The sequence below is a fragment of the Cervus canadensis genome, chromosome X, assembly GCF_019320065.1.
Source record: "Cervus canadensis isolate Bull #8, Minnesota chromosome X, ASM1932006v1, whole genome shotgun sequence".
NCBI lineage: Eukaryota > Metazoa > Chordata > Mammalia > Artiodactyla > Cervidae > Cervus > Cervus canadensis.
This window is the reverse complement of record NC_057419.1, coordinates 71597364-71609812: the sequence shown is the minus strand read 5'-3', so window position 1 is coordinate 71609812 and position 12449 is coordinate 71597364. Positions and strand designations below refer to the sequence as shown.

Sequence of the window (12449 nt, the reverse complement as noted above, 5' to 3'; positions counted from 1 at the left end):
GACCAAGATGGAGAGAAGGACTATGCTAGACTATGAGGGCTGGCCTCAGTATCTTGGGAAATAGAATGCTTTGATTGCTTTTTAGAAGAATGACAGCATCAGAACTTTAATTTTCTCACAGGCAGAATATAGCCTAAAATTGCTACTTACAGAGAATGCCATTTAATGGTGATTATTTAAGCTGAACGTATGTCTGAAATGCATCAAATTGCTATTTGTTGGTCAAAAGGAACAAAACATCAAGTGTGTGTAGTTTGACCTTAAAAGTATTCCTCATAGCACTTTACTTTAGATGAGTCACTTATTTAATATATCATTTATATTTTAAAGTTCATTTATATTTTCTGAACCAGGACAAGGAAACCAGTACAAATATATACTATAATAATTCCTCAGTTGTTTTCTTTAGGATTTATTTAAACCTTTAAAACGTGTTATTTTTTGAAATGCAGATTCCCATAATACCTATTAGGATATTTATTAAATATATTGAGATGATATTTTAGTATATTAGGGTAAAACCATTTGAGTTATATAAACAAATAATACAGTTAACTAAAAATAGCACATCTTCTTTGAATTGTTGATGCTTAAAAGACAAAATTATGTGGATGAACATACGTAAGCTTCACAGAGCTTTTCTTGTACTAGGCATTTAGCTGTCTTGCAACTGTTAATCAGCACAGGCTTTAAAACAGCTGCTATCAGATTAATTAGAGGGAATCCAGGAAATAATTCAACTGAATGTAGCATTCATGTAAGTGTGTTGAAGGCAATTAAGAGTAACTATAGTCATTACTGAGACTTCCAGGAAGTATGCCAAAGGGCTCAAAAGTCATAAACTGCCTTCCCAGTTTATATATATATATATATATTTTTGTGTGTGTGTGTGTGTGAGTATATCTCACATATATAAAACCATGCTAATACAAATTAAAAATAAATAAAATTGAAATGATTTGCTTGAATTGTGAGATATTAACTTATTTCTTATTTATTAACTTATTTCTATGTGTGAAGTAGCTAAGAGGAAAATAGGCCATTGAAACTTATTTAGAAAGAAGAGGGTTTATTTGATGATGCTGTACAGAGTATTATGATATGGTAAATAAACTATGTTTCATTTTTATATTTCTAATTTTCATAGCTGATGCAAGTCTTCAAATACAGGAAGTTGATATTTCCTCAATGGCACATATCTCTGAAAAGGAAACTCAAGATTTTCTAATGAGGGATTTTAATACTTAAGAAATTTTACCCTTACCTTATAGCATGCCTTTAATACTTGGTTGTTATAATCACCACCACCACCATCATATTTAGCTGTTATTGTTATCATGACCCAAAGGCTGCTTGTCTGACATCCTATCTCTTTTCACTTTGCTTATGTCTGTTGACTGATTTACTCGTTGACAGTAGTTAACCCATGTATTTAGCAATGGAGAAATAAAATAGTTTTGCCTGTGGTTTTCCTTGGGGATAAAAAAAAAAAAAGGAGACCAAGGAATACGGAAATAGAGATGAGGGTGGGAAATGTTTTAAAGAAATGATTCCTTCTTATTTAATAAGATGGAAGGTGAACTAAGAGAGGTTAATTTATTATGAGAATAGAAAGTTGGTGTGCGATTTCATCTTACTATGTGACCCAGTGTTTTAGGCCTGCCTTCATGTCCTCTTATGCATGAACTAGAAGGAGAGGATAGGTGCCACTCTCCATTTTTCAAAGTCCCAACCATGTTTTCTTTAAAAGTGTCATGAAGTGGAAACAAAGGCCTACTGATAATTCTGTAAATAATTTTTAAATGTTTTTCTGAAACACTTATCTCTGTGTTTTAAAGAAAGGAAATTTTACCTTGAGGACAGCTGAAATGATTGACTAGATTTCCTGGTGGGGCACAGACAGATGAGAAATATTCTTGTGTCTTTACACCCTCCCACTCATAGGTAACAAGGTTGTATGCTACGTCATTCCAGTCGTGTCCAATTCTTTGCAATCCCTTGGACTGTAGCCTGCCAGGCTCCCTTGTCCATGGGATTCTCCAGGCAAGGGTACTGGAGTGGGTTGCCATGCCCTCCTCCAGGGGATCTTTCTGATCCAGGGATTGAACTCTTGTCTCTTGCATCTCCTGCGTTGGCAGGTGGGTTCTTTACCACTAGTTCCCTGGGGAGGCAGGGTATGCCTACTGCATCATGAGGCAGTGTTCTCTCACAGAGTGCTCCTGTAGCTAAGGGAATACTCACCCCACTTTTTGAGATTCATTTTGATTACTAGGCCTTTGGTTTACCAAGCATCTGTTTCACCAGAGTTTGATTCTTTTTTCCTATATCTCCAACATCCCTGCTTGCCACCCTTCCCTGCTCTCTGACATGCTGATAACACACTCCACCTCCTTTTCTGAGGTTCCCTCTCTTGCTGCTTGCAAACTCCACTGTGCTTTTTCATTCATTTTGAATCTCCTCTCATAAGTGAAGCATCTTCTTAGGTGTTATTGTCTCCGTCAAAGCACCAACTGCAGATTATGTATCCTCAATATTCACGGATTCCTAGTATTAATTCTACTTTACCACCAGAAACCCAAATTCCATGAAATTATTTAGGAAGAATTAGATATTCATTTCTACACAATGCGTTGCTGTGTGGACATACATAGAGGAAAAAATATCTTAAGGATAGATATCGTATCATAGAACCGTAGTCTTCAAAACACTGGAAGAGGTCTTAGGATCCATTTAGTGTAAACCCTAAGTTCTAGACATTAAGGCCCAGAGAGCTGGCACATCTGGTAAGCAATGGAGTGTATTTTTTTGACCACAGGTACCAGAAATGAGGTCTTATCATTCCCTATTCAGTGTATTCTCCACAGCATTACACAAAATCTAATCCTTGGGTTCTATAGTATTTGAACAACTTGAACAAAGATGAGAGATCAGATTTTGACAGCTGGAAATAATGAGAGGTGAAAGGGATGAGTATTCTCCCAAAGAAGAAATAGAAAAAGCAAAGGTGCAGAGAAGAAATATGAGTGTGATCCTTTTAGGAAAGAGTATACTGTTCAGTATACAGTAGAGTTCCAATCTGGGTGAAGGACCTCGGTGAAGGAAATGAAGGGGGCCACTTTTCTGGACAACAATAGAAAACAATAATACCATGACCTGATAGTTCCAAACAACGCTAGTGATAAACTACTCCTTGAAAAATATTTTTGTTTTGAATTCTAAATAATTGCTGTATTTGTGATCGATGTTCAATAATATATGTAAGCTTTGAATGAACACATATGTATTCGTTATATGCTCAAATAAACAATGAATTCTACCCAGAAGTTTATTAGGAGCACTCCCAGTTAGACAGGTAGTACACTCAACTATACCTGTTCATTTTGAGAGCCAGTTGATGGAGGTTTCAAATCATTAGCACTTGTTTCAGATGGAATGCATGCTTCCATTTCCCGTAGTACTGCACAGTCCTGCATCTAAACAGTAGATTTGAAACAAACCAAATTAGCCCATTGGTTGTAAAGGTTAAGAAAAATGAACCAGGGTTACTTCTTTCTTACTCTATTTTATGTGACTACTTGTAGTTTTTATATGTGCTTAAAGTTTAAAATGTCTTCCCTGTATTTCAAATGGTAAAGAATCTGCCTGCAAAGCAGGAGACCCAGGTTTGACCCCTGGGTTGGGAAGGTACTCTGGAGAAGGGAATGGCAATCCACTCCAGTATTCTTGCCTGGAGAATCCCATGGACAGAGGGGCCTGGTGGGCTACAGTCTGTGAGATTGCAAAGAGTCAGACATGACTGAGCAACTAACACTACTACTAAAGTTTAAAACAGCAAAAGAGATTACAAACTAAGTATACATTTTGGTAAATGCACATTTTAGGTCATGAATGAAATATTTATTGAATTTTAATAGTATTTCAAAAGTTTAATCTTCTTTTATGTTAACACAAATGCTAGCACCAGGCAGAATCTCAGTGAAAAATGCTTAGAAGTAAAATAAATATACCCATATATTTTATCTTTAGAGTATTATATGCTATCTTAATTATTAAAAATTAATAGCATACATTTTATTTGTATTAAGATGGACTTAAAATATTACTATGAAGTGTTATCCAAGATAGTAAAGCAAATTGTAAATAATCAGGCACAATAATGAAATAATATTCTAGGACAATAGCTGTTTTAATTATAGATAATACCAAATTCTGTATAAACTTTTTTAATGAACAGCTAGTGTTTAAGATACTGAGCAGGTCCATGTTGACAATGAGAGCTCAAGCCACATATAAATGTCAAGTTGAAATGGGACTGCTATGTAATGATGATGACAAATAGCTGGCAAATATTGTGTTAGTATATATTTATTTATAATTACTCTATGGGGAATATTTTATTTTTATGTTGCATACTTCAATGACTTGTCTACATAAGGAAATTCATGTTGAAGATGTTTCACTGGAAGACAGCTTGAAGAAATTAACTTTTTGGGAAAATATGAAGAAGAAATTATGACATCATTTACACATCCATTGAGTAAATATGTGAAAAGACCCACCAAGTAAAAGGACATTTCAGAAAACATAATAGAGTTTAAAACTGAAATATGTGCTCATGAAAGTTGCTTTGAGAGAAGAGAAAAAAAATAACACAAATTAAAAAGTGTTACATCCTTTATACCAAAATGGTATTGGGTATTGAAACTCTGACTATGTATTACCTGAAAATGACTAATGGTTATAGAATTCTAAACTAATAGAAAATCTGAAAGCAACCTTATAGAGTAGTAAATTTCACAAAGCAAAATTTTAAACGTACTATATTGAAATAATGTTGTAACTACACAAGTTGCCAAAAATACTGTGATTTCCCCCATGCAATTTACTTACTTTTCTCTGATGATAACGTTTTACATAACCATCATACATTATCAAACCCAGGACATTGACATTGATATAATACATTAATTTGATATAGGCTATAATCATATTTTACCAGTAAACACATTTTTTTTCAACACTAAAACTTTTAAAGGATTAAAAAAAATATCCTGTTTAGAGATTTTATTTTTATGTGTGGGGTAACACACTTACAATGAATTTAATCTGCTTTATTATAAAGAAGACATACAGATGGCTAACAAACACATGAAAAGATGCTCAACATCACTCATTATTAGAGAAATGCAAATCAAAACCACAATGAGGTACCATTACACGCCAGTCAGGATGGCTGCTATCCAAAAGTCTACAAGCAATAAATGCTGGAGAGGGTGTGGAGAAAAGGGAACCCTCTTACACTGTTGGTGGGAATGCAAACTAGTACAGCCGTTATGGAGAACAGTGTGGAGATTTCTTAAAAAACTGGAAATAGAACTGCCATATGACCCAGCAATCCCACTCCTGGGCATACACACTGAGGAAACCAGATCTGAAAGAGACACGTGCACCCCAATGTTCATTGCAGCACTGTTTATAATAGCCAGGACATGGAAGCAACCTAGATGCCCATCAGCAGACGAATGGATAAGGAAGCTGTGGTACATATACCCCATGGAATATTACTCAGCCATTAAAAAGAATTCATTTGAATCAGTTCTAATGAGATGGATGAAACTGGAGCCCATTATACAGAGTGAAGTAAGCCAGAAAGATAAAGACCATTACAGCATACTAACACATATATATGGAATTTAGAAAGATGGTAACGATAACCCTATATGCAAGACAGAAAAAGAGACACAGAAGTACAGAACAGACTTTTGAACTCTGTGGGAGAATGTGAGGGTGGGATGTTTTGAAAGAACAGCATGTATATTATCTATGGTGAAACAGATCACCAGCCCAGGTGGGATGCATGAGACAAGTGCTCGGGCCTGGGTGCACTGGGAAGACCCAGAGGAATCGGGTGGAGAGGGAGGTGGGAGGGGGGATCGGGATGGGGAATACGTGTAACTCTATGGCTGATTCATATCAATGTATGACAAAACCCACTGAAATGTTGTGAAGTAATTAGCCTCCAACTAATAAAAAAAATAAATAAATTAAAAAAAAAACAAATTGTAATCACAATAAATATTCTTGTTTGTACAATAAAAAAAAAAAAGAAGTGAAGTGAAGTGAAGTCGCTCAGTCGTGTTCAACTCTTTGCGAGCCTGTGGATTGTAGCCTACCAGGCTCCTCCATCCGTGGGATTCTCCAGGCAAGAATATTGGAGTGGGTTGCCATTTCATAAAGAAATGCTTGTTTATTCTCTAAATATTAGATGCTGTATTATTGGACTTTATCTCTTTTTTTCATTTTGTGGCATCCAGTGATTTTAGTCCCAGTGGTGACTCCATTGGGAAGCTAGAATGAGACAGATACAGGAGTAACAGGAGCTGTTGAGAAATCTTAGGTTATGTCACCCAAATCAGCTTCTTAATGGTAATAGGCAGAGAATCAAATTTATAGTGGAGGTGTATTTTATATGTATTCTTGTGCAGTAGTTCTGTTTCTGAACAAATTTATTCCAGTATAGTATTACATATATTGAATATTAAATCTTGAATGTGAGAAGATGATTTCAGAGGAAAATAATTTTCAATATAATATGAAAAAAATATTGTAAATGTTTGTCAAAATGTGATGTTTGAATATTCTAATACCTATGCTTGAAGAGAAGCTATAAATCTTTTGAAAATGTCTTTTCCAATTTTTATTGTAGCAAAGTATGCAATACTTAATATTCCAATAGTCTACCGGTAGATACATTTATACTTATTATGTTCACTACAGACTCTTTTATGAGTGGGAGATTGAGGACTTCTTGTAAGTACTATACCAAAATGCATAACTTAATAGGATAGTTGACAGAAGAAAAAATCCAACTCATAGACTAAACTGATCACCAAGAATTATGTATTACAGATTTAAAGTTAGGAAATACACAGAAACATTTTAGAGATAATAGCAAAAGCTTTTTAGTGTAAAAATAAAGTTAGTAGAAGAAAAACAAGGTAAAACAATAGATATTTTTATCTTTGTAGAGTATTACTAAGAATATTCTGCCTAAAATAGAGAGAAGCCTTATGCTCACAATCTTCTCTATTTATAGTGTAAATTAAAAAGGAAAAAATGACAAATTGACAGTCATCATCTAAACCATGTTTCTCCACTTTTTGGTATACAGCATATTTGCCTGGGGAGTGATTTTTGGAAAATATCTAATAAAATCTGGCAAGTTTTAGTCTGAAACATATCAGATAAAGCACATTTTTTCCTAGGACAGGGAAAAGGCTAAGTGTGGTATTGGTTTCTGTGTAGTTTGCTTATAGATTAACTAAGAGTTAAAAGCATTGCTAAATAGTTGCATTTATTTGACTTTAGGCACTTAAAAATTTGACTACATATTTTAGTAGAGATGATTATAAATATGGAAATAAAATACATAGTAAGGTCAGTTTTCATTCCAATCCCAAAGAAGGAAAATACCAAAGAATGTTCAAACTACTGTACAGTTGCACTCATTTCACATGCTAGCAAGGTTATGCTCAAAATCCTTCAAGCTAGATTTCAACAGTGTGTGAACTGAGAACCTAACAGATGTACAGGCTGGATTTAGGAAAGGCAGAGTAACCAGAGGTCAAATTGCCAACATCCATTGGTTCATAGAGAAAGCAAGAGAATTCCAGAAAACATGTACTTCTGCTTCATTGACTGTGCTAAAGCCTTTGACTGTGTGGATCACAGCAGACTGTGGAAAATTCTTAAGGAGACAGGAATACCAGTCCATCTTACTTGCCTACTGAGAAACCTGTATGCAGGTGAAGAAGCAACAGTTAGAATCGGACATGGAACAACAGAATCGTTGAAAATTGGGAAAGGAGTACATCAAGGCTGTATATTGTCACTCTGCTTATTTAACTTCTGCACAGAGTACATCATGCAAAATGCCGCACTGGATGAATCACAAGTTGGAATCAAGATTGCCTGGAGAAATATCAACAATGTCAGATATGCAGATGATACCACTCTAATGGCAAAAAGCAAAGAGGAACTAAAGAGCCTCTTGATGAATGTGAAAGAGGAGAGTGAAAAAGCTGGCTTAAAAGTCAACATTCCTAAAAATGAAGATCATGGAATCTGGTCCCATCACTTTATGGCAAATAGATGGGGAAACAATGGAAACAGTGACAGACTTTATTTTCTTGGACCTCCAAAATCACTGCAGATGGTGACTGCAGCCATGAAATTAAGACACTTGTTCTTTGGAAGAAAAGCTATGACAAACCTAGATAGCACATTAAAAAGCAGAGATGTCATTTTGCTGACAAACATCCATTTAGTCAAGGGTACAGTTTTCCAGTAGTCGTGTATGGATGTGAGAGTTGGACAATAAAGAAGGCTGAGTGCTTTTGAACTGTGGGGCTGGAGAAGACTCTTGGAAGTCCCTTGGAAAGCAAAATCAAACCAGTCCATCCTAAAGGAAATCAACCCTGAATATTCGTTGGAAGGACTGATGATGAAGCTGAAGCTCCAATACTTTGGCCATCTGATATGAAGAGCCGACTCATTGGAAAAGACCCTGATGCTGGGAAAGATTGAGGGCAGGAGGAGAAGGGGGTGATAGAGGTTGAGATGGTTGGATGGCATCACTGACTTGGTGGACATGAGTTTGATCACATTCTGGGAGATGGTGAAGGACAGGGAAGCCTGGTGTGCTGCAGTCCATGGAGTTGCAAAGAGTCGAACACAACTTAGTGAATGAACAACAACAACAATGGTATAGTAATCAGATTAACTAAATTTTAAGTTCTAGATGTACCAATGATCTGCAGTGGCTGTAGGACAAAAAAGTGGATACTCTGGGGAGAAATATAATGATCTCATTTCTCAAACGTTTCTCAGCTGATGGTATAGCCTTAATGGCTTACTTCGTTTCACCACTGCTCCCATGATACTTATCAATAACTAGAAAGATTTTAAAGCTTTTTAAGCCATAATTTGGATAACTTGAAATTTTGTATACTTTACTATTTTTGCACTTCAAGGATAAATATGTTACATTTTTGAGGGGCCTGGCAAATGTGGAGCCTAGAACTGAAGTAATCAGAGCTGTTGGATATGTTATGGTGTGAATGTGAAAAATAGTTTTAAGGGTTCTGTAAAAATTCTTTTTATTACCTTTTTTAATGAACTGTCTGACATGCTTTAAAAAATGTGGTACAGTGGAAAAATTATAGTCATTAACATTGGATAGTTGTGTGCTGTAGTTTAGTCCCTGCTACATATTAACTATGACCTTGGGCAAATTACTGAACTGTTGAACTTCCTGTGGTTTCTATGAGAAAAGAAAATGCACCCCCAAACAGTCTAATGCATGGCAGATAATCAGGTAATATTCCATTCTCCTGTCTCATAATTATCACATTTCTTTTAATCCATACATATTGAACTTTTCTTGTTGTGAACACATGCAATGTTTTTTGAGAGAATGAAATCATGGATTAAATTTGGTGCATTATAACGTTTATGTCTTTCACTCATGTAGTAAAACCTTAGAAGTATGAAATGATAGAAAATGCGTAAGTCCAACCACTTGGTGATAACGAGAATTAATGGGATGAAGTTCAAGGCAAATTAGAGAATTTTGTTCTACTGAACTTTTAAAATAGGGCTCTTTTTCTTTTTTGCTTCATATAGTACAAGTGTAATTCTGTAAAGATTCTGTTGTGATCTTGATGACCTCTCAAGGCTGGTTCTGAATCACAGGCAGGAAAGGTTGAAATGATAAAGATGTGGGATAAAAAAAAGGCAAATGGTAACCCACTCCACTATTCCTGCCTGGGAAATCCTATGGAAGAAAAGCATGGTGGGTATACTCCATGGGGGTCACAAAGACTGAGACACAATTTAGCGCCTAAACAAGAAGAAGAAAGGTAAGCAAGTTTATAGCTCTTTTCATTTACCATTTTTTTTTCCTGGCTTGAATAATTCTAAGGCGTATGTTTATGGATAAAATTGAAATTTCCACGTTTTCCTGTCAAACTTCAAGGGTCTGGGTCTGGAGATCATTTTCTTATATAATTAGTGAACTGAAAGTAAAAGATAGGTGAATCTATTAAAAAAATTGCTGTAAATGATTCAAGTACCATCCATTAAAGCATGTGGCTGCTCTGTGTGTTACCTGTCAAGCTTGCATAAGTATGAACAATTTGTTATGTTTCTATTGTTATTTCTATTGGGAAATTGTTATTTTCCAATTTCCTTGTCACTGGTTTCATTGTTTAGTGAATCATTTATTGTGGATATTTTTATAACTTGAATCTTTGGATTTGCTAAAAAAACATGACAGTACCTCAAATTTGTATGTATTTTTGGAATTTAAAAAGCATGTTACATAAATTGAGTATTACTTGTGGGAATTGCTACAGATTGAAATTTTACTTAGTTAATTTTTTTGTCCCATACCTTTGCCTTGTGAAAAACACTAAACTTTGATTGTTGGGAAGAACAAGGGGATTAGAACATGAAACCAAAGGGCATTCAGAGGATGAGCTGGTAAGGCATACCTTATTTGAGTTTCAGATGTTTGCTCTTGAGGATAAAATTTTCATAAGGCAGTATGTATTGGGTGTTTGCCACTTGAAAATCAGTGGTTTGATTTCTCTGCTGGATTGTTGCAGTAGCCTCTTAGCTGGTCTCCAGGCTCCACTGTTAATCTCCTGCCTACCCCTGTGACCTTGTCTCTTAACAGGTCCCTTCTTAGTCCAGCCTTAGTAAAACCCCTCCCCATCATCTGCACCCATTTGTGATGTCTTTGCATTTTCTCAGTTCAAGAGGTAAATTTTACTTTCTTACCTTTTAAGTTGAGGCCTGGTTTGTGATTTGCTTGCAGGAGTAGACTGGTAAATTTGAAAGTGCCTTTTCTAAACTTAGGCCTCAAGAGACTTGGTTGTTTCCAGTTGTTCTCTTAGAACCCTGCCATTACCAGATGAAGAGAGGCCCAACTCAGCCAATAGCTCACCAGCTGACAGGCTTTCTAGACCAATAAACCAACCAGGTTTTGCTAGGCTCACTTGGGGTCTGGGTTAGCTGTTGTGGGTATTCACATCTCAGTTTAAGATGTGGTCACTTACTTACCTTTGTTTTGTTCAAATTCCTCCAAGAAGATAGGGGGTTAATGGGCTTTGATAAACTTGAGTCTTTAATTCTCATGAGGAAGAATCTTTAATTAAAAAAGTATTTTCTCTGTAAGTAATTTACTTCTCATAGACTACTTAAACTTTTAGGATTAAATGTTTTTACGTTTGAAATTGTGGCTTAAATGGGCTACAGTGAGGAAATAACATGTTGCTTGACTGAGAAACAGTATTTCCTTGAGAAAAGAGAGGTGTAGTTCTTAATGAAATTGTCTTATAGCATCAGGTACAGTTTAGTAGCATTCAAGTATTAACTCTTAATAACACAGTTTTTGAGAAAAAGGTTTGATTCTCATTTTAAGTTTTATAAATTGAGTAATTTTGAAAGTGAGTGTTAAGAAAGGATGGAAAAGATGTTCTGTTGATGTGTATATGACAGTGGAAATATTTCAGCCTTACAGAAGTCATGCTTGGTGAATTTAATTCTAAAGATGTACAAGGCGAAAATAGCGGTAAAAAGTATTATATTTAATGTTATAAGCACATTCCAAAGATAAAGAACCAGAGTCCATGCAGGAAGAATAATATGGGATCTTGTGTATTAAACATCTTCCTCCAGGGTTTATAGAGGTTAGGGGATGTTCACACAGAAGATATGTGTAGTCTAAACTGCAGGTGTCATATTGAAATTGATATGTGTAGCATGAAATACTGTTAGATTTTCTGATATTCTCGATTTTTAAATATTTTCCACACAAGTGACTTTAATTTTAATTTTACTAAACAGGTAAACATTTATCAAAATTGTCAGTCTTATAAAATTTCTTCTCACATTACTTAATCTAGCTGTATCAGATTAAAGAAAGACTATTCAGTATATCTCTATGTATTTTGGTAAAATCAACTCAGGATTTTAACAAGAAAACATGGGGTACTCTTAGTCTAATTAATATTCTTAAAACATTTTTTAAGAGCAATTTTAGGTTTAGAACAAAATTAAGACGATGGTACATAGAGTTCCCATATATTTTCTGCCCTCTCCTCTATGCATTGCCACCTCCATTATCAACATCATTCACCAGAATGGTTAATTTTTTTTTTTTTATAATTGATGAACCTACATTGATACAGCATAATCACCCATTACTATTTATATTATGATTCACTCTTGGTGTACATTGTTTGGGTGTGGACAAATGTATAATGACATATGTAGATTGGTTCCTTTCACTTGGTAATAAGCATTTAAATTTTCTCCTTGTCCCTTTTCATGACTTGATAACTCATTTCTTTTAAGTGATTAATAATATTCTGTTGCTTAGATAT

At 35.1% G+C, this 12449-nt stretch overlaps 1 protein-coding gene across 1 annotated transcript in view; it reads left to right on the top strand.

Moving 5' to 3' along the window:
* The window catches only part of IL1RAPL1 (interleukin 1 receptor accessory protein like 1), a 1385702-nt gene that overhangs the window by 281825 nt on the left and 1091428 nt on the right, over positions 1-12449 (top strand). The gene's annotated exons all lie outside the window — the stretch shown is intronic.